This window comes from Nelumbo nucifera, chromosome 2 (assembly GCF_055504915.1).
Source record: "Nelumbo nucifera cultivar China Antique chromosome 2, China Antique-T2T, whole genome shotgun sequence".
NCBI lineage: Eukaryota > Viridiplantae > Streptophyta > Magnoliopsida > Proteales > Nelumbonaceae > Nelumbo > Nelumbo nucifera.
This window is the reverse complement of record NC_142650.1, coordinates 86,210,617-86,233,302: the sequence shown is the minus strand read 5'-3', so window position 1 is coordinate 86,233,302 and position 22,686 is coordinate 86,210,617. Positions and strand designations below refer to the sequence as shown.

The 22,686-nt window shown below is 39.0% G+C and overlaps 1 long non-coding RNA gene across 5 annotated transcripts; it reads right to left on the bottom strand.

Moving 5' to 3' along the window:
* Nucleotides 1–7,310: 7,310 nt before the first annotated feature.
* On the bottom strand, nucleotides 7,311–22,330 carry LOC104589027 (uncharacterized). Of its 5 annotated transcripts, none has more exons than XR_016082832.1 (6): nucleotides 22,221–22,330; nucleotides 11,210–11,595; nucleotides 10,752–10,900; nucleotides 10,542–10,641; nucleotides 10,358–10,428; nucleotides 7,311–7,627 (listed from the first exon to the last, which is right to left on the bottom strand). It is a non-coding gene; the product is annotated as an uncharacterized LOC104589027 (long non-coding RNA). The 5 variants fall into 5 exon arrangements; XR_016082831.1 differs by lacking the exon at nucleotides 22,221–22,330 and adding an exon at nucleotides 12,148–14,828; XR_016082833.1 differs by lacking the exon at nucleotides 22,221–22,330 and having other exon boundaries at nucleotides 7,313–7,627; nucleotides 11,210–11,312; nucleotides 11,422–12,141.
* Between the last annotated feature and the right edge of the window lie 356 nt (nucleotides 22,331–22,686).

Below are 22,686 nucleotides of genomic sequence, written 5' to 3'. Positions count from 1 at the left end.
ATTGATCCTCTGACAATTACATGGATGGTCCCCTAGACTGGTCTCTCTTCGGGGGGCTGCCTCTGCGGCTGTTTTGCCTACCTACTGGACTCAGGAGCATCTCTATTCTGCTCCCCCTGCCGACCTGCTTTATTAGTATTATTGTTTTGTACAAAATTTCTTAGATATCTGCGACAAATGAGTTCCTCTATCTCGTCGCGAAGGTTTTTACAGTTCTTGGTACTGTGACTGTGATCTTTATGAAAACTACAATACAAATTTTTATTTCTAACATTAGGGTCGGCCTTCAGCCGAGGTGGCCACTTTACATACGGGGCGTCCTTGATTGCCATGAGGATCTCGGCCCACTTTGCATTGAGGGGTGTGTAGTCCCTTTCAGCTGCTGGAGCTCGGAAAGGCTGATTTGGCTTTGCCCCCCGAGCTTGGTCCTTCTTCTTCTTGCTATCGCCCTAAGCTGGGGGCTCTGGTTCCCTCTTTCTTTTCTCAAGGGCTTGCTCGCCCTTCTGGTGGATCTCTTCCTCCATCCCTATGAACCGATCTGTGAGCTTGAGGAAATCGGTCACGGTCTTCAGCTGATTGACAACCACGTGCCACTTGAACTCTTTGTGGGTGATGCCTCGCTTGGCCACAGTGAGCCGAACTGCAGGGTCCAGGTCGGGTATTTGTAAGCAAGCGTCATTGAACCGCTTGATGTAGCTTCGGATGGACTCCCCTTCCTTCTGAACTATGCCAAGCAGGCTCTCTTGAGTTCTTGGGCACCTCTTGCTGGTGACAAAGTGGGAGGTAAAGACTTGCATGAACTGTGGCCAGCTTCTTATCAAACCGGGCGCGAGGTTTCGGTACCAGGTGTGGGCTACCCCTTTGAAGGTGGTGGAGAAGACCACGCACATGCAGGATTCACTGGCTCTTGCCAGGTGCATCTGGGACTGAAAGGCGTCCACGTGATCGTTCGGATCGAAGAATCCATCATACTTGTCCAGTGGGGGGAGCTTGAAGTCCCTTGACATGGGGATAGCAAGGAGTTCTGGTAACAGAGGGGAAGGAACTGAAAGAAGCGGAGTAGTTTTTGCCTCGCCCGAGCTTACCTCTTCCTTGCTTTTGAGTTCGGGCAGATCATGGTTGGCAGCTCGGCGACGTCTCCGCTGCCTCTTAGCCAGCTCGGCGTTAGTGTTGTTGGCTTCGGTATTATCGAGCTTGATGGGCCTAGGGAAAGGCTCTGATTGCTGTTGGTAGTTGTGAACTGAAGGACCTTGTCCCAAGTCGGCGGCCAACACCTCGAACCGGTTTTCGGCAAGTGGGAGCTCGAAATGTGAACGTTGAGGCGACACGGGCCTAACTGGCTGGGAACCCCCCGACCTGACTACAGGCTGTGAGGTGGGGGTAGGTGGTCTCTCCTTTCTCCCGATGCAGCCACGGGAAGTGGAACAACCACGAGGGACAGTGGCACATTCAGCCACGGCCATAGGGCGAAGTGGAACAGCCACGAGTGCCACTATCTGAGGCACATTCAGACTGGGAACTCCGTCCGCAGAGAGGGGGACGGGGCCCACCAGGGGGAGTTCGGGTCTCGGGAGGAGCTCGGTAGTCGTCCTCCCTTAGGGGAGAATTCTGAGTGTATTAGATCTTTCTGCTCGGCGAGCTGCTACGTCCGTCGAGCCACGTCGCTGGGCTCTGGCAAGTTCAGTACACCGAGTTATGGCCAGGCTGCCATGCTGACCTGTCACTTATGCCAGGTTATACCCACGTGTCCCCACGCTACGAGGTCGGGCCAAATCATCCTCCATCAGCACCTATTTGGTGAGACCCCAAATCCCTAAATTTGAGATATGGTTTCTCGTTGCATCTCACTATTTCACCCAAAACAAATGCAAGAAATGAAGCATCTTAAGAGAATACTCATTTTTTCTCGTCCTAGTCGAGGCAACCAAACGGACCATTCTTGAATATGTCATGGCTCAACTCTTAAAGCATTGACGTTTGAAATACCTGATATACAAGAGTGTATCGATACATTGAACCATGCTCCCAAATGGACACCAAATCACAATAACGTTATCTATAAATCCAAGGATCCAATCCGCAGTGAGAGTCGCAAATGAGAGGTACCTTGAACCCGTATCTCATCTTGCTATGTCCAAATTAAGAGGACAAAATTAAAGGACCATATAAGAAAAATAAAAGGAACATAGGTGAAAAGAAAGTTGACGATGAAAGAAAGGGAAGAAAAGTTGTCTTTCTTTGGCGTTTTATTGATGCCATGGGATAAGGTTATGGTCGTCTACAATGCCAAAAAGTGCAGCTTTCATGTTTTTATTGGTTGCTTTGCGTTGTATTGAATGCCCTAATTACAACGGTAGCTGAAATTTTTTAGAAGTTTCAGCGCGCCTCGTCTTTCAAGCCGGCTCTACCGGCTCAAGTCTTTTTTTTTTTTTGTTGAAATTCTCTCTCAAGTCTTCTATTGTATTTGTATTCTTTCCGTGCAACGTTTTAATTATCTTGTCATTGACCAACCATTGATCCCATACTAATACTGGTTGATTCAAACATAAGGTTCGAAAGTATCCCAAGGGTGTATTGAAAAAATACTTCTAACAGATATATTGGGATACGTTTTAAATATGCATAAATTTAAATATAAACAAAAAATCAAGATATGCACAATAATTAGAAAATCCAAAAAAAATTAGGAAAATATATTAACAACAATAAAAATGAGTTTTATATGATTATAACTAATTTATTTAAATATAAAAATCATACTTTAATGGTTTATCTAATGTGTCGAGACAAAATTAGTAACCATTAAAAAATAATAGAAGAACTAAAATGTATGTGCATTAATAGATACTAATATTTTTTTTAAAGCCATTAATTAGATAATATTTATTATATATAGATTTAGATAATATTTGTTATGCATATAAGTTAATATATATATCTTAATTTTTAATAAATAAATATAGTTTGTATTAATTTTTATTATTATAATAATCAAATTTTAGAATTTACTGAAAAACTTCCAACAAGAGAAGAAAGATTACTTTCACTACAAGAAAATGGTGATATAGCTACTGAACTGTAGCTACGAACATAAAAACCGTAGCTAAAACATGGGATACAGCTATAGATGATTTCATGTCCATAGCTTAAAAATATGATAATTTTCATTCTCATCATCTATATGGTTGTCAATGGGTTGGGTTAAATGGTAAACCTACCTTAATCCTATTGGATCTAGGGTTCAGTCATTGGCATCACCAAGTCTGCTCTGTTTTTTCTTATAATCTGCATTCAAAATATGGTTGAATAGATAACTAGATTATCCATATAGAAAGCATACCTTCTAAAATTTTGCTTCCTTCAAGATGTAAAATAGTTACAACAGCAAGGGAAAAACCAGTCAGTTTCAAGCTATTTGCATCATGAATCTAATTTCTATATCCATCCTTCAACAGGTAGCTGATAAAGATGAAAAATGATTGTTCTTTAGCTATACTTGTATTTGTTGAGTGGGCACTATATATGACCTGTATTTGTCGAGTGCAGGCACCATATGCCGTGGTTTAGCTGATAAAGTATCGTTGAATGCCAACTGAGGCAGCAAGTATTCCTCTTTAGAAACTTTAATCTATCTATAGTGAGGACATCTTTCCAAAAACGTTTCCACAGAAACATCCACAATTGTGCTTGAAGGAAAGAGTTGAAGTAGAATCTATTCATCCCATGATCCATCCAAACAAAACAATTTTTTTTTACCTGGAGTTGTGAGTGGTAGAAACTGACCTTTGTGGATATCCCCCATAAAGAGAAGAGACCCAAGGGTCTTCAAATAAAACAATTTGACTTCCATATTTGATTTGCCATATGAATAAGGTTTTAGAAATTTTGTTATTTTAAAACCATTTGCCTCCACTAATGTGAGTATCTAGGCTTTGGAGTTTGATTAAAAACGGATCTATGTCTTAGGTACTTTGCTTTTACTTCTTGAACCCATAATTTATTTGGTTCATTTAAGACCTGCCAAACCTATTTTGCAAATAGGGCTTGATTCATTTGAAATAATCTTTCAAATTGTCTATATTTGATACTTCTTTTTATTTTGATAAAGTAAGATAAACTTTTATAAGAAAAGATAATAGTACACCAAGACACCTAACCAAGCTCCAAGCTAAGGAGCACTACATGAATACTGATTTTTAATATATTTTAATTCCTTCTTATAGGTTACAATATAAGATTACCTATTGTCTACAATTTGGCATAGAAAGGATGTAAGTTCAACTATTCACATTTTCTGCTAAAATTATGTATTTTCTATTTTAATATAATGTGGACTGCCATGGGATTTTTGAACCATATAGTGGTATAATATATTACTATTTGACTAACGATTGAGGGTTACATTTTCCCTACTAGTTTATTTGATTATGTATGGAAATCTAGTAGGTTAATGCCACGCTTGAATTCTCAAGCTGAACATGAAGTCATGAACCATCTTGTAATAGTGTTACTCTTCTTTTGAAGGATCAATAGGAAATTTTATTAAAATTGGAAAAGAAAGCTCGGAAGAATGGTTGTCTAGATGACAAACCAATTACTTAACAAAATACACTGAAAATGACTAATGATTATAGAGATTCAACTATAGGGTATTCTTAGAAATTCTCTATCAGATCCGACTTTACTACAAAAATTTTGGGCTTTAACGACATTTTCTAAACGTCACCAAATGTGGGACAAACGTCGTGAAAAGTTTTTCGTGACATTTGTTCCTCTATCACAATTGTGACAGTCACGAAAACCTTTAGTGACATTTTGCAAATGTCACCATTGTCTATAGAAAAATGATTCTAGGGCATATTTGTGTCATATATAAGATTCTTTTGTGACATTTATTGAACGCCATTAAAAATGGTCTTTGGCGACATTTATTTAAACATCACAAAAAGTCACTACAAAAAATGGTTTTCGATGAATCTTGGTGACGTTTGCAAATGTCACTAAAAGTTATAGAAATGTCATTTAAGAGGTTTTTAATTAGTAACATTTAGAATGATTTTTTGTGATGTTTATTAAATGTTGCTAAAGGGTAATTTTTCTTTTAAATAACCAGCAGTCCATGACTATTGGCACATATCAACATTAATTAATAAATTATATACTCTTAAAATTGTGATTTTACCTAACAAATGTATCAAAAGAAATAATAAAAACACATACTTAATATAAAAAGGGTCCATTTTACAATTAGTTCATTACATACGAATACAAATAAAAACTATATAGACCAATATTATATATGATTTCATTTTCCATAAACTTGCAATCAAGAGAAATGACAAGATGATCCATTGCTAGCACACAACTAGCAAACTTTTTTTTTGGCTTTCTCCTAGCCCAATTTGCTACCTTTATTCCATAGTTGAAGCATCTTTTAGCATTTCTTTATCAAGTGACGCCATGGATGATTCTATTAGGGCCCAACTGTTAGTTGAAGAGAATCCTAGATGTTGTAGAACATAAATCAACACTACATTTAATTTTTGAAGTCATTTAGGTGGAAAATCAAAGACAATAGAGTAGGAAAAATTAAAAGTGTTTATTTTTACTTTGTAGACTGGGATCATACAATAACATCTGTTCTCTTAAAAGGATTTGGGCTATCCATATTATAAGCTCTAGCTTGTAACAAACTCCAAACTAAATTATTATAAGCATCAGTAGTAATCAACTTAAGTCAAATAAAAATAGAAGTTGAAAGAGATGTCAAGGTTAATTTATGGCAAGGTTCCTAAAAAATTGTCAACTTTCTCATGTTTGGAAACCATTCCTTAGCTTTCAGCCAAATCTTATCGCTATAAACGTATCACATTGACAAGTGCCTTTCTTGACGGGACCAAACAAGAAATTCAAATAGAAGGCTATAATCGAAGAAGTCACAATAGGAAATTGTCAACTGATTTGTGTTATGGTTAATTTAAATGATAGGGTATTAGTTTTTGATGGAGTTTAAGATCTAAGAATTTTATTTTTACGTTAATTTCTTAAGTCTTAACTAAGGTTTTATTTAACATTTTAAATATAAACAATTATATCATAAGAAACAATTATATTATAAGATTTACAGAGTGCAGCACAAATAATGTACCTCAACTTGGTCAGCACTAGTACCCAACTGGAGCATACAAAAATGGGTAATATAATGTACCTTAGCTTGGTCAGCACCACACCCAACTGTCCAAACTGATCGATTTCCTCTAAACGCATACACAACACCTTGAATTGAAATGCAAATTGTATGCCACAGTCCAACAACAACTCCCTTTAATTGGATACCTAAGAGAGATGATACACAAGCTGGACTCAACTCATTATCTGTACTTCCCTGCACACACTAGATCAAAAACAACCATAATATTGTAGGGATATCTATTTTCTTATTTTGAAATACAAATTCATTTATGGTTTGTCACAATACCTGATGTTGTACGATCTGGTGCTCCCTGTTGATAAATAGTTCGAATGTTGAATTGTGTAAGTCGCCTAGATAAGCTACAAAAGAAGAGATCAGAGTGTTAGGGTTGCTTGACCCGGGGTGGGCACTCTGAGACTTAAGTCAACGAATTGGTATTTGATTGTATGAGAGATAGAGAACTAGAAAATTATGAGAGCTAAATCGCAAGTACCTTTTCTGAGAAAGCAGACACCTTTATATAGGCTGACTGCTATAAACTCTATGAAACGCATTTGAGATCTCTGGCCCATCTGATTTAGAAGCATTTTCATGCTTGTAGATGGAAGCGGGCGGAGGTGGTTGTTAGCTCCGTCGGTGTGGCGTTGTGATCTCAGGAAGGCTGAAAGCAGAACTCGTTCGAGGAGGAGGTCGCTCCTTGTGTCACACAGGCCGCTGGCTAAACCTTTACTAGGTTGGCTAAGGCAAGTTGCCTCCTACGCCATCCTGACGTCGGCCAACCTCTTTTCAATCCATCTTGTCAAGGTAGGGCCAAGTATCTACTAGGTTGGCGGAGAAAGAAGTGTCTTTAGAAGTTGTAGGGGTAGTTTTTGTGGCTGCCGGTAAAAACAAATGACTAGCACTGAAATTACTTTTAGCAGCAGTCGTGATTGCCGCAAAAAGTTGAACTAACTGCCACTATAAGTCTAAGACATTGTTTTAGTGGCAGTCGCGATTGCCACTAAATCTATTTTTCTTTCATATAATCCATGCTTTTTTTAAATTATTCCTGTTTTGCTTCTAATAACCTGTTTTCTCTACCTTCATCTATGGAATGAAATACGAAAATCAAAACATTGATTACAAATGAAATTTAAAAATCTATTCTCCATTCAAAACATTTGAATCACAAATCAGTACATCTTAGTTTCAAATTGATAGATTCTTTAATACAAATTTCTTGTTTCCTCCCTCATCTCTTGTCTTTTCCCTGCAAGTATCTCTCCACATTGTCAAGTCCACATGGCTCCTTAACAACAAGGCATGGTTGCAGGGATGTCCAACTAAAAGGTTGAATCAGATTCATTTGAGCTGCACCATTCTTCGCTTCTCTAATAGCTGCTCTTGTTGCACAGTGAACAGATACTATTAAAAGTAATGGTGGCTCCTCGGAAGCTGCACGAGAGTCAAATAACCATTGGTTATTATTAGTCATATTGCTCAACCTGATAAAATATGTATTTGTACATATTTCACTAATTTTTTGTCTTTTTTTGATGAAATAACTATTACTGTATCCTAATAAGAAAATAAATATGAGCATATGAATCTTGAAATTTATAAGAGAGGATAATGCATATCCTCTAGTGATATGGACCCAATGCTTGAATTTATCAATTGTTTGTGCAATTTTTACTGGTTGACTTCTATTAAGCTGCAGTTTCACAATTGAAAAAATGGGTTATCAGTACTATGGTTTCATATGTCTTCCCAATAAATGGAACATAGACTGAGTTAAGTTTCTCTATACTGATATTTTCAGATCATTAAGCTAAATAAAGCCATCTTGGTGTTGTTCTCCTTCAACAGAAGATGTTTTTGAAAACTTATGAAAATTTGACAGAGTTCTTTTAAAATTAGAAGTTTTAATAGTTTGGGGGATCAATTATGTAACTGTTTAAAAGGAAAAAAAAAAAAAATTCTTCTAGAGAGTGATTTGTCACTAACACTTCCTTTGGATGTAAGCTTCAGGGACCTGCTAGAGGAAGGTCAATAAAACATTAGTCCCAGAAATAGTTGATATTTGACATATTGAATTGACTGGGGGGGATATCCTCTAGAAGAAGGTACAGGGTAAAATGGTTGTCCCATCTCAAAAGGGTTGGACTTCACATGACAATTTCATAGAAATCTGGTTGTTTCCCTTGAAATGAAATTGTTTTTTCACTTTATTTACAAGAAAGCTGAAAACCTTCTCTAAGTATATCAATAGCTCTCTCCTATCTCCTTCTATCAAATCTTCTAGTTTTCTTAAAAAAATTTGATATATAGAGAAAACTAGAGGAGCCGCTTGAAACTGAAAATAGGAGCTTCCTTGAGGAAAGTAATTCAATATTAGAGAAGCATGAATATAACATGGTGACTGCATCATCGATGCATGAGAGGAGAAAAGTAGAAGGTAGTCATTTTTTGTTTAGTTCTGTTGCATGGTACTATATATTGACTTCATCATCAATATTAGAGAACCATGCCCCTGGTTCTTGATTGCCAAAGCAGAATCAAGAACTGAACGCAGAAAGATGAAATTCTATCTCGATCTAGTTTTAGAAGTTCAATATAACTTGTTCTCATGGTACTGAATCACAAATTGTATCACCACAATTTAATATATTTTTGATAAAATTTGTTCTTTTTCTGCCCCAACATTTTTTTCTAGCCTTACTATAACTAACTTAATTATTACTAAAATACTGCACTTGAAACTTAACACAGCTCCCCCCACACCCACTGACCTAAGCCTACTGTCAATGAATTTGATTCAACCCAAGTAGGGGTGTCGATTGGACTGGATTTTGCACTGGACACTTGACACAGCAAACCGGGGTGGCATGTGGCCATATCCACATGAAACTAGAAAGTAGAAAGCCATTGGTTACTTGGTACAGCCGGTTGTCCTGTTAGCAACTGACTTTTGCACTAAGATTTACAGCCCACCATGAATAGGGCCACTGATACCTATGCTGAATGATTCCTCTATTCCTGTCCAACTCTTTAAAAACATATGAACTTTCTGTAACTGAGGTCTGAACATATCTACTACCATGGCATCCAATCAAACCAACAATTCTCTAGTATTCTGCAACTGTAGGCCCATTTGGGCTTTGATTAGGTCAATCTTAAACTTTTATTGTTTATCTCTTATTTTTTCTATTAATTAAACCTATAACACAACCTAAATGTTCCACAACCAAGCAGACTTAGGATACAAAACATTTTCAAACAGTTTGCATACTTTGCATTATACCTGGTTTAGATTTGCATGCATTTGTTTGTAACTATAATTAGCAGCCATATCTGATTTGCTAATTAAAACACTAATTTAGAAACTCAAATAACTGAAAAATAGAAATCCCATCACAGATTTGCCATCTGTTTGTAAATCTACCATAACTCAATGTTCAAGGTACACAATCTTGGTATAGTATTCATAATTGAACGAAAATTATACATGGTTCAACCTACAAGTTTCTGGGTCATGATGAACACTGTAAAAAGTCTACTACATTCAAGATACAGAGGTAGAGCTGAGAAATTGGGTCAGAGGGAGCATTATCTGAAGGAACATTGCCTATGGAGGAAAGAGTGTCGAATTGGCTATTTGAACCAATAGATTTCTGCCTTTTGACAGGTAAGGAGTCTCAGTCACACAACACATCAAACATGTTTGTTGTGGACCTCTATCCTGATTTGCTTCTGATTCAGACTTGGGTACCTTTTGGTAGTCTACATTGATAGAAAATCAAATCAAATCCGATTTTTTGGGGGGGTAATAATTTGTCCAATTTGTATGAATCCCCTATATTATAAAATATTTACTTAATTGATGTAAGAGGAGACATCCATCTTGGACATATTCTGATTTCAAAGGCCAAATTAACCTGTATCAACTATCAAACACCTCCATTGTTGCTCATCCTCCTGGAGAGAGTAAAAAGGTCCAACTTCACGCCTTGGACCAAGGGATTAAAAACAGACTTGACTACAATAATGAAAATATTGAAGCCCAAGTTCCAACTATGTCTATTGGAATGCTATCCATTGAAGTTTCAGATTTTTTTTTAACTAATAAAAAAGTGCTTTAAGTTCATTACTTATAGGTGAAGAAGCAGAAATAGTAGGACTTACTGGTTTCTCATGGATTCGAAGCTGAGACCATGTTATCATTTCAAGCAACTCCTCCATTGTCCCATATCCTCCTTCATTAATTTAGTCAAAATTATAAATTCTTGAATTGACATTACCAGTAACACAGTTGTCATTTCATTTTGTTTTGAGGAAACATCTTATTCACAATAGAAACGGAAGATACCTGGAAGCACGATAAAAGCATCTGCTCTGTGAGCCATCTCAGCCTTGCGTTCATGCATATCCGATACAATTTTTACTTCACCCACTGCTTGCCCCCTTATCTGATACCCAATTCTTCACCAATCACCACCATTTATAGAAGTAGAACCTTTAAACTGAAAATTAATGTGGTTGTGTGTGTATGTATGAGAGAGAGAGAGAGAGATTATACCTCAAGTGCCCTTGTTCCACTGAAAATTAATGTGATGATATATGAAAGTATGAATAATGCCCACTATATCAAATTATTTCCTTTATCACAATACCAGCAATACTAATCGTATCACATCACTCAAAGAGAAAGAAATCTCAAATCTACATCTGCTGATGAAGAAGAAGTCAGTTCCATTTGCAACATTCTCTGATGATAGTATGGCAACTGGAAAGCTTGTAAGTGTAGATCGGCAATAATTAAAAATATCAGAACCTATCTAAGTTCACCACAAATATATTTTTTGCAATAAGAAATAAACCATAATTTTGAACTATCTCAACAAGGAGAACTGCCAATAAAAACTTTCACAGATCTACCAATAGTGAAGATCTCTTCAATGTATATCAAACTTCAAGAAAGCTATCACCTAGAAGACTCCTAGCAGAAATTTTATTTCAATGGAGTTATGCTGTTACCATCCAAGATAGAAGTCTGTTGCTCTTTGGGCTGCATATTGGTCAACCTTTCTTCTGGTAAGTGGTTCATACCAAATAAAGTCCAAGACAATACCAATCCTTCCTTTTTGGTGTGCCAAGAAATTATGCAATCAGATATAAAAGCTCACCAATAATGGCTTTGAATGATTTCAACTAGAAAAAAAAAAATTAACACATACTTGAGTTCTGACCTGATACTTTTCACGGTATATCTGATCTGCAGTTGCATGGCAAATAATCATATTATGGGCCGCGATGTAAGGCTCTATTGCAGAATTACCAGTTGTACAGGAGCACTACCCCCATTACCATAACCAGAAGTAGAGACCACTGCTAGTTCATTCAGTGTCATCCAATTCTTCACCCTGTCACCAAATGTCTTAAAACAAATTAAAATTCAGCAAACTTGGCATGGTCCTTCCTGTATTGTTTTACGTTAGTTGTTGAGATTTCTTATCAACTAAAAATTTCAAGGCTAAGTAGAAATGATTTTGTTCAAGTATTTCAAAAAACAGTTAAGCTGCTTCCAATAGAATGGTGTTCTCAGAAACTTATCCCGTCTCCAATAGAATGGATGTGAAGCCGACATTGAATGTCCACAAATATTGGGGAGGCATAGAAGCCACCGTTGAACCGGTGACAAGAAATAACCATCTACAGCCTCGACTCACATCTATGCTTGTTGACAACAATGCAAAAACGATCTCTGATTCGAATTTGCAGTGCTCAGGCCTTTTCCTTCCATATATCACTCTAATCAATCCAGCCTCCGATCATGGATGTGTCGATAGTTTTGTTCAAAGATAAAAATAGACTAGAGAATCCAAGACAATTTCTTTTTTTCAGATTTACGGTTTCATGGTTTAGGGTTTTCAAACTTTGTAGCAGATTGTTTGAACAATTTTGGAGTGTCATACCTGTGTAAATATTTGAAAGACACCCCATGCCTTTTGTAGGGCATGAGGGTGGGAAGGGGTGGAATAGGAGAAGGGTTTCCTCGGGGAGGAAAAAAGCCTCTTTCAATTTTCATGCCTCCCTTCATTAGCGGTAGTCAGCACTACTTTTAGTGGTAGTTTCAATTGACTGCCGCTATAGGCTATTTTTATTAGCGGCAGCCCTCCTTTAGCCACTTGTTGAACTGCCGCTAAAAACAATTTTTTTGTAGCGATTCCCGAGTCAATGTTGATTTGGCAAAGGGACTAGCTCGTAATCAATCCTTGGCTCGGGGTGATTCGTCTAGTCAATTCGCTCGATCTGTTCACTTTACTCGGGTTAAGGGCGGATACCCAAATTTGAAATTCAAATTCGTTTGTGAGTTATAGGAGTGGTGTGATCCTTTCGACCATCAATTTTCTACCGTGACACCACATCCTTCAATTTTTCATGCCCATGGCTATAAATAGGGGCCAAGGGTCCCATTTGTACTATTTTGAGTTTTCTTGCACAAGAGTAAGGTGCGAGATTGGAGGCGAGATTTGTTAGGAGGTCGTCAGTTCACAAACTTAATCTGGTTAGGTGAAGTCGGTCTTTCTTTCCTTGAAAAGCTGGTGAGTCCTTTTCCCTCTACTTTAGTCATGTCTTTGAAAGAGTCAAAAGGGGTCTTCCTACTTTTCTCAGGCCGAGGAAGGGACTTTGGCATGAGAGCAATGAGGTTCCCATACGGGGACCTCAACTTCTCAACAAGAGCTGCAGTCGCGCTCCCATTTCGGTTCCACCGAGCTAAGCAGGGAAGAAGTTGTCAGTTTGGTGTCTTCTTTCCATATTCCAAATGAATTCAACTACATTCTACCCGACTCGGACCAATTACCATGGATCCATAGCCGGGCTAAGGTCTATGTCTTCGAGGAGGCATTGATCGCCAGCCTCCGGTTTTCTCTACACCCTTTCATTGTCGAGGTGTTCTCTCATTATGGCATCGCTTTGGGAAACCTCCACCCAAGCACCATCTGGACCATTGTGGGGACAATCTCTCTCAGTTACCACCTTGATTTCCCTCTGGACATGGACATCATTTCAGGGCTGTGTCATATAAAAAGAGTTTCCAACGAGCCTTATTGCTTTTACTTGAGCTATCTCCATGGCTATAAACTTTTGGGAGGCTTCCCAACAAAGGTGAGGCTTTGGAAGAGTAGGTACTTCTTCCCCTCATGGGAGGTTGGCTGGCCCTTGGACACCATTTGGCGACATGAGGTAAGAAAAGTTTTTGACATTGAGTTTGACGAAGAGTTGTTTCTTGAGGTCCAACACCTCGTATGTCGTCTAACTCATGTTTTCCTGTACGTTTCCTTAGAAATGGTGAGTACTAATTCCCTTCTAGCAGCGGTCAAGAGGCCCTCAAAGAAGAAGAGGAGGGCAATGGATTCCTCAGTTCAGTTGTCAATGGAGGGCTTATCAATCAAGGATGAGGTGAGGCCTGCTGTGCATATACTTGAGGTGGTCGACCTCGAGGGGGCGGCGATCCTATGTTTGTAGAGCCCGCTCAAGTCTTCACAAGTTTGACCACCTAATCGCCCCAGGTCACCCCAGATGAGCACACCGCTGACCTCTCAAACTCTGAAATACCTTGATTCGTCCCCAACATTCATGTCTTGATCATTGACTGCCTAACCGATCTTCTGGTTGCTCTAAAAATGGGGAGGGGAATCCTCCTTCCTGAGGACCTCCAATACTATAGTGGACTCGATCTTGTTGACGTTAGCACAAGGATGACTCGGTGCATCCTACAAGTGTGTAATCCTTATTTCTGGTGTTTGTTCTTATCTCCTTCCAAGACTTACTACTATTATTTTTTCTTTGCAAGTGAACTCGATGGGCTAGGTCTTGTTGAATTAGGTCGCCATGTCAAAACATTAAAGGCAGGAGATGCAAGAGAATATAGAGGCCTTGTAGGCCCAACTAGAGGAAGCTCGTCTGAGCACCGAGGTGGATCATCGCAGCACAGAAGAGGACCATAAGTGCTTCTGCGACCTTAGTGTCGACATGCAGAGTGAGCTAGAGAAGGCCAAAGAGACCATCACCACCCTAATTAACAAGGTGCAAACCTAGGAGCGTTAGCTGGAAGAGCGGCGAACTAAATATACTGAAGACATCCACCATGCTGAGGTTGCAGTGGTCGATCGATTCTGCCTGTCACCGGTGTTTGAGCAAGAGAAGGCTGAATATGCCATTCCTTCTATGAAGAAGGGATTCAAGCTATGCCATCGCTTCCTCAAGTCCTTGCATCCCAACTTCAAGTTCAGCACTCTATCATTAGATTGGTATCGGACAAGTTGGTCGCGCAGGTTGACTAAGAGCCTCTGACTCTAGGGGAGGAGGTTGGCGAGGGCAGCGATGAGGTAGAAGACAAGGGCATAGGGGAGGTTGGCGATGGTCAGGAAGATGATGAGGAAGAGTAGCTGCTTGGGGGATCCTTATTCATGTCTTTTAGGAGCCTTTATGCTTTGCGCCTACACGCTCTGAATATATCTTTTCTCTCTTTACCTTCTCTTCTCTTCTTTTTTTTTTTGCAATGTACTTTTTCTCTCCCTTTTATAGGAATGGAATCGATCACCTTTTTTCTTTTTGCCTGCAGTGTGTTCCCCTTTATGCCTTTTTATTTCCCATTTTAGGAAATAGGCTAAGTATAAAACATAAGTTGATTTTCCGAGCAGCATAATTTCTCAATTAAGTCAAAATGCTATCAAGCTGCATAATTTCTTACCTGATTTAGAGCTAAGAGGAGTTTGCTTTCCCCTTAATCTTTTAGCTGAAGTGCCTATAATATAGGTCTGCTCAACTACATTAGCATAGCGGGTGGTCTATGTTTTTGTACTTAGCATATGCTGTGGCTTTTGTGGACACAACTCAAAACTTTGAAGTCCTTAAAGGTAATACTTCCTTAGGTTATCAATTCCATGCACGGGGTACCTACCTCCCTTCCAAGGTTTCGAGCTCGTACATTCCTTCACCGGTTGCCCTTGAAAACCTATAGGGGCCTTACCAGTTCGGCCTAGCTTACCCGAGCAAGGCTTAGATACCATAACTTTCTTGAGTATCATGTCATGAACTCGAAATTGACATTTCTTAACCTAGGTGATATAGTACTAAGCTACTCACTATTGGTATGATGTGGTCTGTATGTAGGCCAAGTCACGAACTTCCTCCACTAGATCAAGGTTAGTCCGTAGCTCATCCTCATTAGCCTCTTCGTCGTATGCCTTGGACCGTAAGGTCGGTACTTCAATCTCAGTTTGGATGACAACCTCTATTCCATACGTTAAGTTGAAGGGAGTTTCTCCTGTTGCTATATTGATTGTTGCTCAGTAGGGCCATAGAACACTAGGCAACTCATACACCCACAAACCCTTAGCTTGGGAGAGTCGAGCTTTGAGTCCATGGAGTATTGCCCTATTCGTCACCTTGGCTTGACCATCCGCCTGGGGGTAAGCTACCGCGATGAAGTTCTATTGGATCCCATCTTGGCACACTTGTTCTGAAACTTAATATCTTCGAACTGATTCCCATTGTTTGATATTAGCACCCTAGAGAATCTAAATCGGTAGGTGATGTTCTTCCAAAAGAAATTCTACATGTTTTGAGCTACTATTGATACTGGTGGATCGACTTCCACCTACTTGGTAAAGTAGTCCACAACGATTAATAAGAACCTCCCAATCGCAAGTGGGAAGGGACCAAGGATGTCTATCCCCCACTGTGTTAATGCCATGAGACGGTAAGGTACCTCAGGTCAGTTGTAGGCTGATGTGGTATACTAGCATACCATTGACACATGTCGCACTTCTGAACGAGCTCTATTGTGTCCACCTTCATGGTAAGCCAGTAATAGCCTTGTTGTGCTTTTGGGGCTAGCACCCTACCTCCAAGTGTCCTTCATAGAGACTTTCATGAATCTCATGTAACACTTGGTTCGCTTTCGTTGTACGCAAACAGCATAAGTAGGGGAGCGTGAATGACCTATGGTACAACTACTCACCAATAATCACATAGTGAGCTGACTACCACTCTACCCTTCGTGCTGCATTTCCGTCTATTGGTAGGGTTTCGTGGTGTAAATAATCAACCAATGGCCCTCCCATGTTTGCATATGCAGGTCTATCCCATGGACGAACTGCACCAACTCATGAAACTGGTGGGGAACCACTAAGGGCTCGACTACTAGTAGAGGGAGGTTCAGAAATTGGGAGGCTAGAATGCCAGGTAAGGTCAAGGGCATAATGAATTGCCTGATGGTAACAGTGGGGGCCTTGGTGTGCATTACAGGCTGGTCCTACCCCCTTGTAACAGTGCCGTCAACGCACACATTGTTGTTGTTAGTGTTGTTGGTTGGGTTGTTGCTTGAAGATGCCATTGCTTAAGGCTAAAAAAATGGGTGAGAATCAAGCTTTTATGTAATGTGTTCCCATAGATGACACCAATTGATGTTGTGCGATCTGGTGCTCTCTACTAGTAGATAGCTCAGACGCTGAACTGTGTAGGTTGCCTAGTTGAGTTGTAAAAGAAGAGATCAGAGTGTTTGGGTTGCTTGACCCGGGGTAGGCACACCAATGCTTAAGTCAACAAACAACTGGTATTTGATTGTATGAGAGTTAGTGACCTAGAGAACTATGAGAGCTAAATCGCGCATACCTTTTTTAAGGAGGCAAATGCCTTTATATAGACTGATTGCCGTAAGCTCTATGAAGCATGTTTGAGATCTTTGGCCCATCCAATTCAGAAGTAGTTTCACGCCCGTAGGTGGACTCCATGTAAGCGGGAAGTCCTTATCCGATCGCACTCGAAGTGGATGGAGGCGGTAGTTAGCTCTGCTGACATGGCCTCATGATCCTAGGAAAGCTGGGAATGGTAGCTCGCTGGATGAGGAGGTTGCTTCTAGCATCACACAGGCCACTAGCTAAACCTTTACTAGGTTGGCGGAGGCAGGTCGCCTCCTATGCCGTCCTAACATTGGCCAGCCTATTTTTAGTCCGTCTTGATGAGGTAGGGCCGAATATCTAGTAGATCAGCATAGGCAAGTCGCCTCATATGCCATCCAGACACTGGCCGATCTATCTGTAGTCTGACCTACTGAGGTGGGGCTAAGTTATCCATGATGGATGCGACGTGTCTGTCATACTCCCGAATCCTGCTTACGTGGAATTGAGTTGTCGTCCAACAGTTTTGTGGTGCCACATGTTGTAATATCACTAGAGGGACCAATCACCCCTCATCAATACCCATAGGCTATGTTTGGTTTGAAGGAAAAGGTAGGGAAAGGAAGGGAAAGATAGGGAAACTGATACAAGATTTGTAAAGGTCTCCCTACCTTTCCTTTCCTTCCCTACATTTTCCTTCAAACCAAACATAGCCAGAAGGTATAACATAAGAGGGTTTCCAAGGGACGTTGTGTTGGAAGGGCTAGGATCCATCATATGGATGGCCAAACCATGCTAGATGGCTGGGAGAAATTTCAAAAATTTTCTAATCATTCTAGGAATCGAATTCCCTATGTTTTGAAAAACTGCATTTTTCAAGATCAGTCTTGTACTCAACCGGACCAGATTTGAAACCAAACAAAGAGAGAGATGTGTACCTAATACAGATACAATAAATGCAGATTCCAATGTTGAAGTTCACGCCTAAATCAGTCCTAAAATCAGCATCCACTAAAAATGGTGCAGTGTATAGGTGATGCTGATTCAATAACATGGTTTTTAGCAAAACTGTAATCCAACTGCTTGGATCGAACTAGGGAAGGTGAACTTAATATCCCCTGAATTTTTCTTGAAAAAATCAGAGGAAAAACTGATCTATATCAGTCCTTGATAGTTGATGTCGAACTAGAAAAAAAACTAGAGGACAAAAGGGTGTAGAGAGAACCAAAAATAGCAAAACTATGAAGTTGTCTTGCACTGGTCTGCCCCCTCCTCTTTTATGATCTCTTATGCAGATCGTCCAGATCTAAATTAGATTTGGACTTTAATTAGAGATATACCTTATCTTCTTATAAGATTAGGTGCTCCATACCCAGATTCGCCCCATGTCACATGACAACTTAAGCTATCAGGTGACAACTTAATTAATCATATTAGTTGTGGGCCTTAGGCCCACCAGCTATAAGGCTCACGACCCAAGAGTGTTGCATGGATATCATAGGCCTGATTTGTATGGGGTGAGACCCCACAATGACCTCACATAAGTCCACATGGGTTCAGCCCAACCTCTGTGAAAAGGCTTGGCCGAATTCACTGCTAAATACAATAAACACCTAAGCACATCACTAAGGGCTCAATATGGACCCAACATTTACACTTAAAATGATCATTGAATTCATTTACACTTAAAATGAATTCAATATGGGCCCAACATTTACACTTAAAATGATCCTTGAATTCATTTACACTTAAAATGAATTTAATATGGGCCCAATATTTACACTTAAAATGCAATGAACACCTAATCAACCCTTAATGGTTTCTTGCACTTAATCTCTTGGCCCATGATTATCAAACACTATCCAATAGGGAATGACCTCTCCCCTAGCTGCAAAGTGGAGTGTCACACTCTCTATTTGGATGGATCACGGGAATTAAAACATTTTTCAAACATTTTTCATAAAACATAATATATTTATCATATAAATATATTTTGCAAAACTAAATCTCAAATACAGTTGAAATCCATTGCCGGTAGTTTAGGTTTCCATTGGAGAGAGTATAAGCCCTATCATTCACTTTGTCCAACAAAGGTTTCGATGGTCTAGTGGTTATGTATAACATTCCAGTTTTGTCCATCAATCTCCAAGGTCTAGGGCATAACTGGAAAATGGTCTAGGGTTCAGTGTTTCATCCAAAAACACACTACATGTGCTTTGGGTCTAACCTAGAAGCTGAGACAAGATACCCCAAATTCTTTGGCAACACATTAGTGTTAGCCTTGGCAGGACAAACTCTCTAAGTCTATTCAATAGCTAAGAACATTCTAAACTAACACAAGTCACATAAGTGTCCAATTTAAAGGGTAAATACACAAAAACATACCAATATTAACACGAAACAATAATATATTTTTATTCATTTACAATAAATGTATCTATAAATCAATCTGATTGGAGCTAAGGGCATACACTGTCTAACACGTTGTAGATCATTTATAGTACTAGATAGCCACTGAACAAAATTACTCTCTACTGGAGCGCCAATGGAGTGGGTACACCAGATAGCTTTAGCTAGCATGCACCAAGTAAATAAATGATTTGCCTTCATGTTCTTGTCTACAAATAGCACATTTTGCGTCTTCTTTAAGTTTATTTTTTCCTATCAACAACAATATAAAGATATTCTATCTTAACAAATTTTACATATTGGGTATGATACTCTTGTATTACATGTCCTAGATTTTGATGCATGGGGTCCTGTGTATATTTCATGTATCAGATTTTGTGTGTAAATATGTATCTAGGCATTAGAGTGCAAAGTTCCTATAGAAACTGACCTTCTTCTCTACTATTAAAAGCAGGTATAATGGATCTATTTCTCACTTATTATGGTGGAATATCTCCCCTTGATTTACTAAAAGGTTCGCATTGGTATTTCCATATACTTCCATCCTACCATAGGCATGCTTCTCTTTAGGGGCACACCGAGTTCTGCATTGCCTATCCTTGTACTTTTGTACCCTAAGGTGTTACACTTCTAACATTCCAACTGGCTATAATGGAAGGGGACATAGTAATAGCTAGCAAGCTTCTGCCTGTTTCAATGTATTGAAAAGCAAAAGCACAAGGAATGCTAGTGCTGTGAGAAACAACCTTTGCAGTCGATGGTTAAAGTATCATGGTTTTGGTTAAAATAGTTCCAAAATGAGACAACTATAAAATCTATAGAAACTTCTAATATAAATGCATACTTCTATGACACCTTTTATATGATTTGATCATCAAATGGAAAAAAGGGAAAGGAAAACAAAGTTGAAAGATGCAAGGAAATACCTTAACTAAGATTCCTCTATGCATATCTCTAGATCAAATGTTTAGCAATTAATACATGCATTTATTGATGAATGTCCCGGTTTCCATAACTTATAGTCTTTATTGCAATATATTCAATATTTTATTGTTTTTTACAAAAAACAAATAAACCACCATAAACCATGGTTGGGCAGCATGCACATGAATAAAGAACAAAATAACCCCTCTACAAAAATAAGAAATCCTGATATTATCTTGTAAACTATCTCCACATCATTATGGTGTAGAGAAAGTAAATTGTACAGCAGCTAGTAATTCTGGCCTAATAGAATCTTTGAACCCTAAAGGACCCGAGTACTCGAGTACAAAAGAACAACCTCTTGGTCCTCATTTCTTAGACCCCCCTCATTCCTAATGGCCCTAGATTGCCCAAACTGCTTCCATCGAAATTCAGATTTAGTGAGCCTTCAGACAGGGGAAACCATCTGTCTACCCTGTGAATGTTTTTAGTAAATACTGGTTGATACGAGAGAGAAGATACCTGAACCAGAGCCAATTCTACAAAAGAAAAATCTTTGGACTTAACACGCAGAAATGGGTAGACTATCAACTTTAAACAGGCAGTGGAAGAACCGAAGCAGTTCCAGTGCAGATGCTTTAAGCAGTTTTATGTAATGTAATCGACTTTGAATCCTTATACTAAACAAATCTCTTTGCTTTAGTCAGTTTTATGCTTTGGAATGATGGATGGTCCATAAACCTACATTGTTATTTATGTTGGCAGTTCACATTTGTATACTCTTCACTTATCTTGGCCTATTCCAATGTAAGTGATGTTTTTGGTGTTCATGTTTGTATACTGGACTGGGCATTGACCTTGAAAAGGAAGGGTTCATGGGTCAGAGATTCAATTGAGGGTGTAATATCATTTGAACCCACTTTGAAGTTTCTGACCATTGTTGAAACCCCTGAAGGCTGGTAATTGCAATCACTCCCCTAAATTAGACCATTGTTCTGACCATTTATGGTTAGAACCAGGACCATAAGCCTTCATAGATCCTAAGGAAACACAATTATAATAAACCTAAGAATCAAAATAGGATCCAGAGAAATAATTAATCAGAAAAGTAGAGTTAAAAGACCATACTTGTTGATGACAAGTAGCACAACTATAGATGATTTTTGTGGCTTAATCTACTTTGTAAAAGGTCCTTATGATGATGAAGCACCTAAGTAACATATCTAAACGTAAGAGATAGATGTGCTGGTGGGTGCCGAACCCAACCAAAGATAAGTAGTCTTGTTCTGGGTTTAATAATTTGCAGATAGTGATGAGCAAGGTCGTTCTCCACAGGGATTGAGTGGATTTATTTCCAAATAGATGGATTAAGGGGGATTTGTAAAGCTAAGGAAAACAAGTAAATAGCGGAAAATAACAGAAAACAAGAGATTAAATCGATGGGAGATGGCTTCCGATTGAAGGGACAAGTTCAGCTTTGATTCGTAGCATTGATCCTTGATGCAAAGATAGATTCATATGTTTATGAATAAATTGGTTATAATTATTAGCAAGCTCTAACAACCAGCCTCTACTCTTATTATTCGACAACCAAAACAAGCTCTTTGATTGCTTCCCTTATTAATAGGCAGCCCTAAACAAGCTCTTAGGATTTAACCTATTAATAGCATTAAGAGGGGAGAGACCCAATTCTGGTCAGCGATCTCACAAGCTCGGACCGTTTAAACCAGATCATGCATTTTCCTAACGTAGATCGAAAACTTTTTTGCAATCAATTTATGTTAGTTGCCACCATGATTGAACTTACCAATCATATATGAAACTGGAGGTTCAATCGGCCATAGATTATTTTCATTGAATGAGCAAGGGACCCTTCTTGCTTAATCAACAAAAACAATCCTCACATTTAATTTGCAGAAAACATATGAATACCCATAAACAATGAACTGAAATAAAAATCAATTAGATCTCACAATGCTTACAGAATCAAGGCTTCCCTAACCCTTCAACCAGAAATAAAAACTTACAGACACTTCATGATGAAATCGCAACTTCCAGATGAGAAAGGGGGGCGAACTCTTGCTTCTTCCTCCTTGGTTGCTGCTTTCTCTCTCTGAAGACAGAAGCTCTCTTGTAGGAATTTGATGCCTTGGGTGCTGGTCTGTCCCCCCCCCTTTATATAGATTTGGGGAGAGGGCTGCTCTCCAACTCCCTTAAGGAGATTATCCTCAAACTGGAAAGTCCTATTCTAATTTGAACTTATCATACCTAACTCTTATCTCTTATCTTTTTAGGATTACAATTTGAGAATTTAAATCTGATAAAAATCTTTTATTGAGATTACATTCAACTTCTATTCTAATGGGACTCTTGGATCTTGAATTCGAACTGGGCTTTTTTAACAATTCGGGTTTGCTTCAAGACTCTTCTGCGAAATGGGCTTCAGCTTGTGAAATGGGCCTTGCTGCGAAATTGCTCCGACTTTGGACCCGA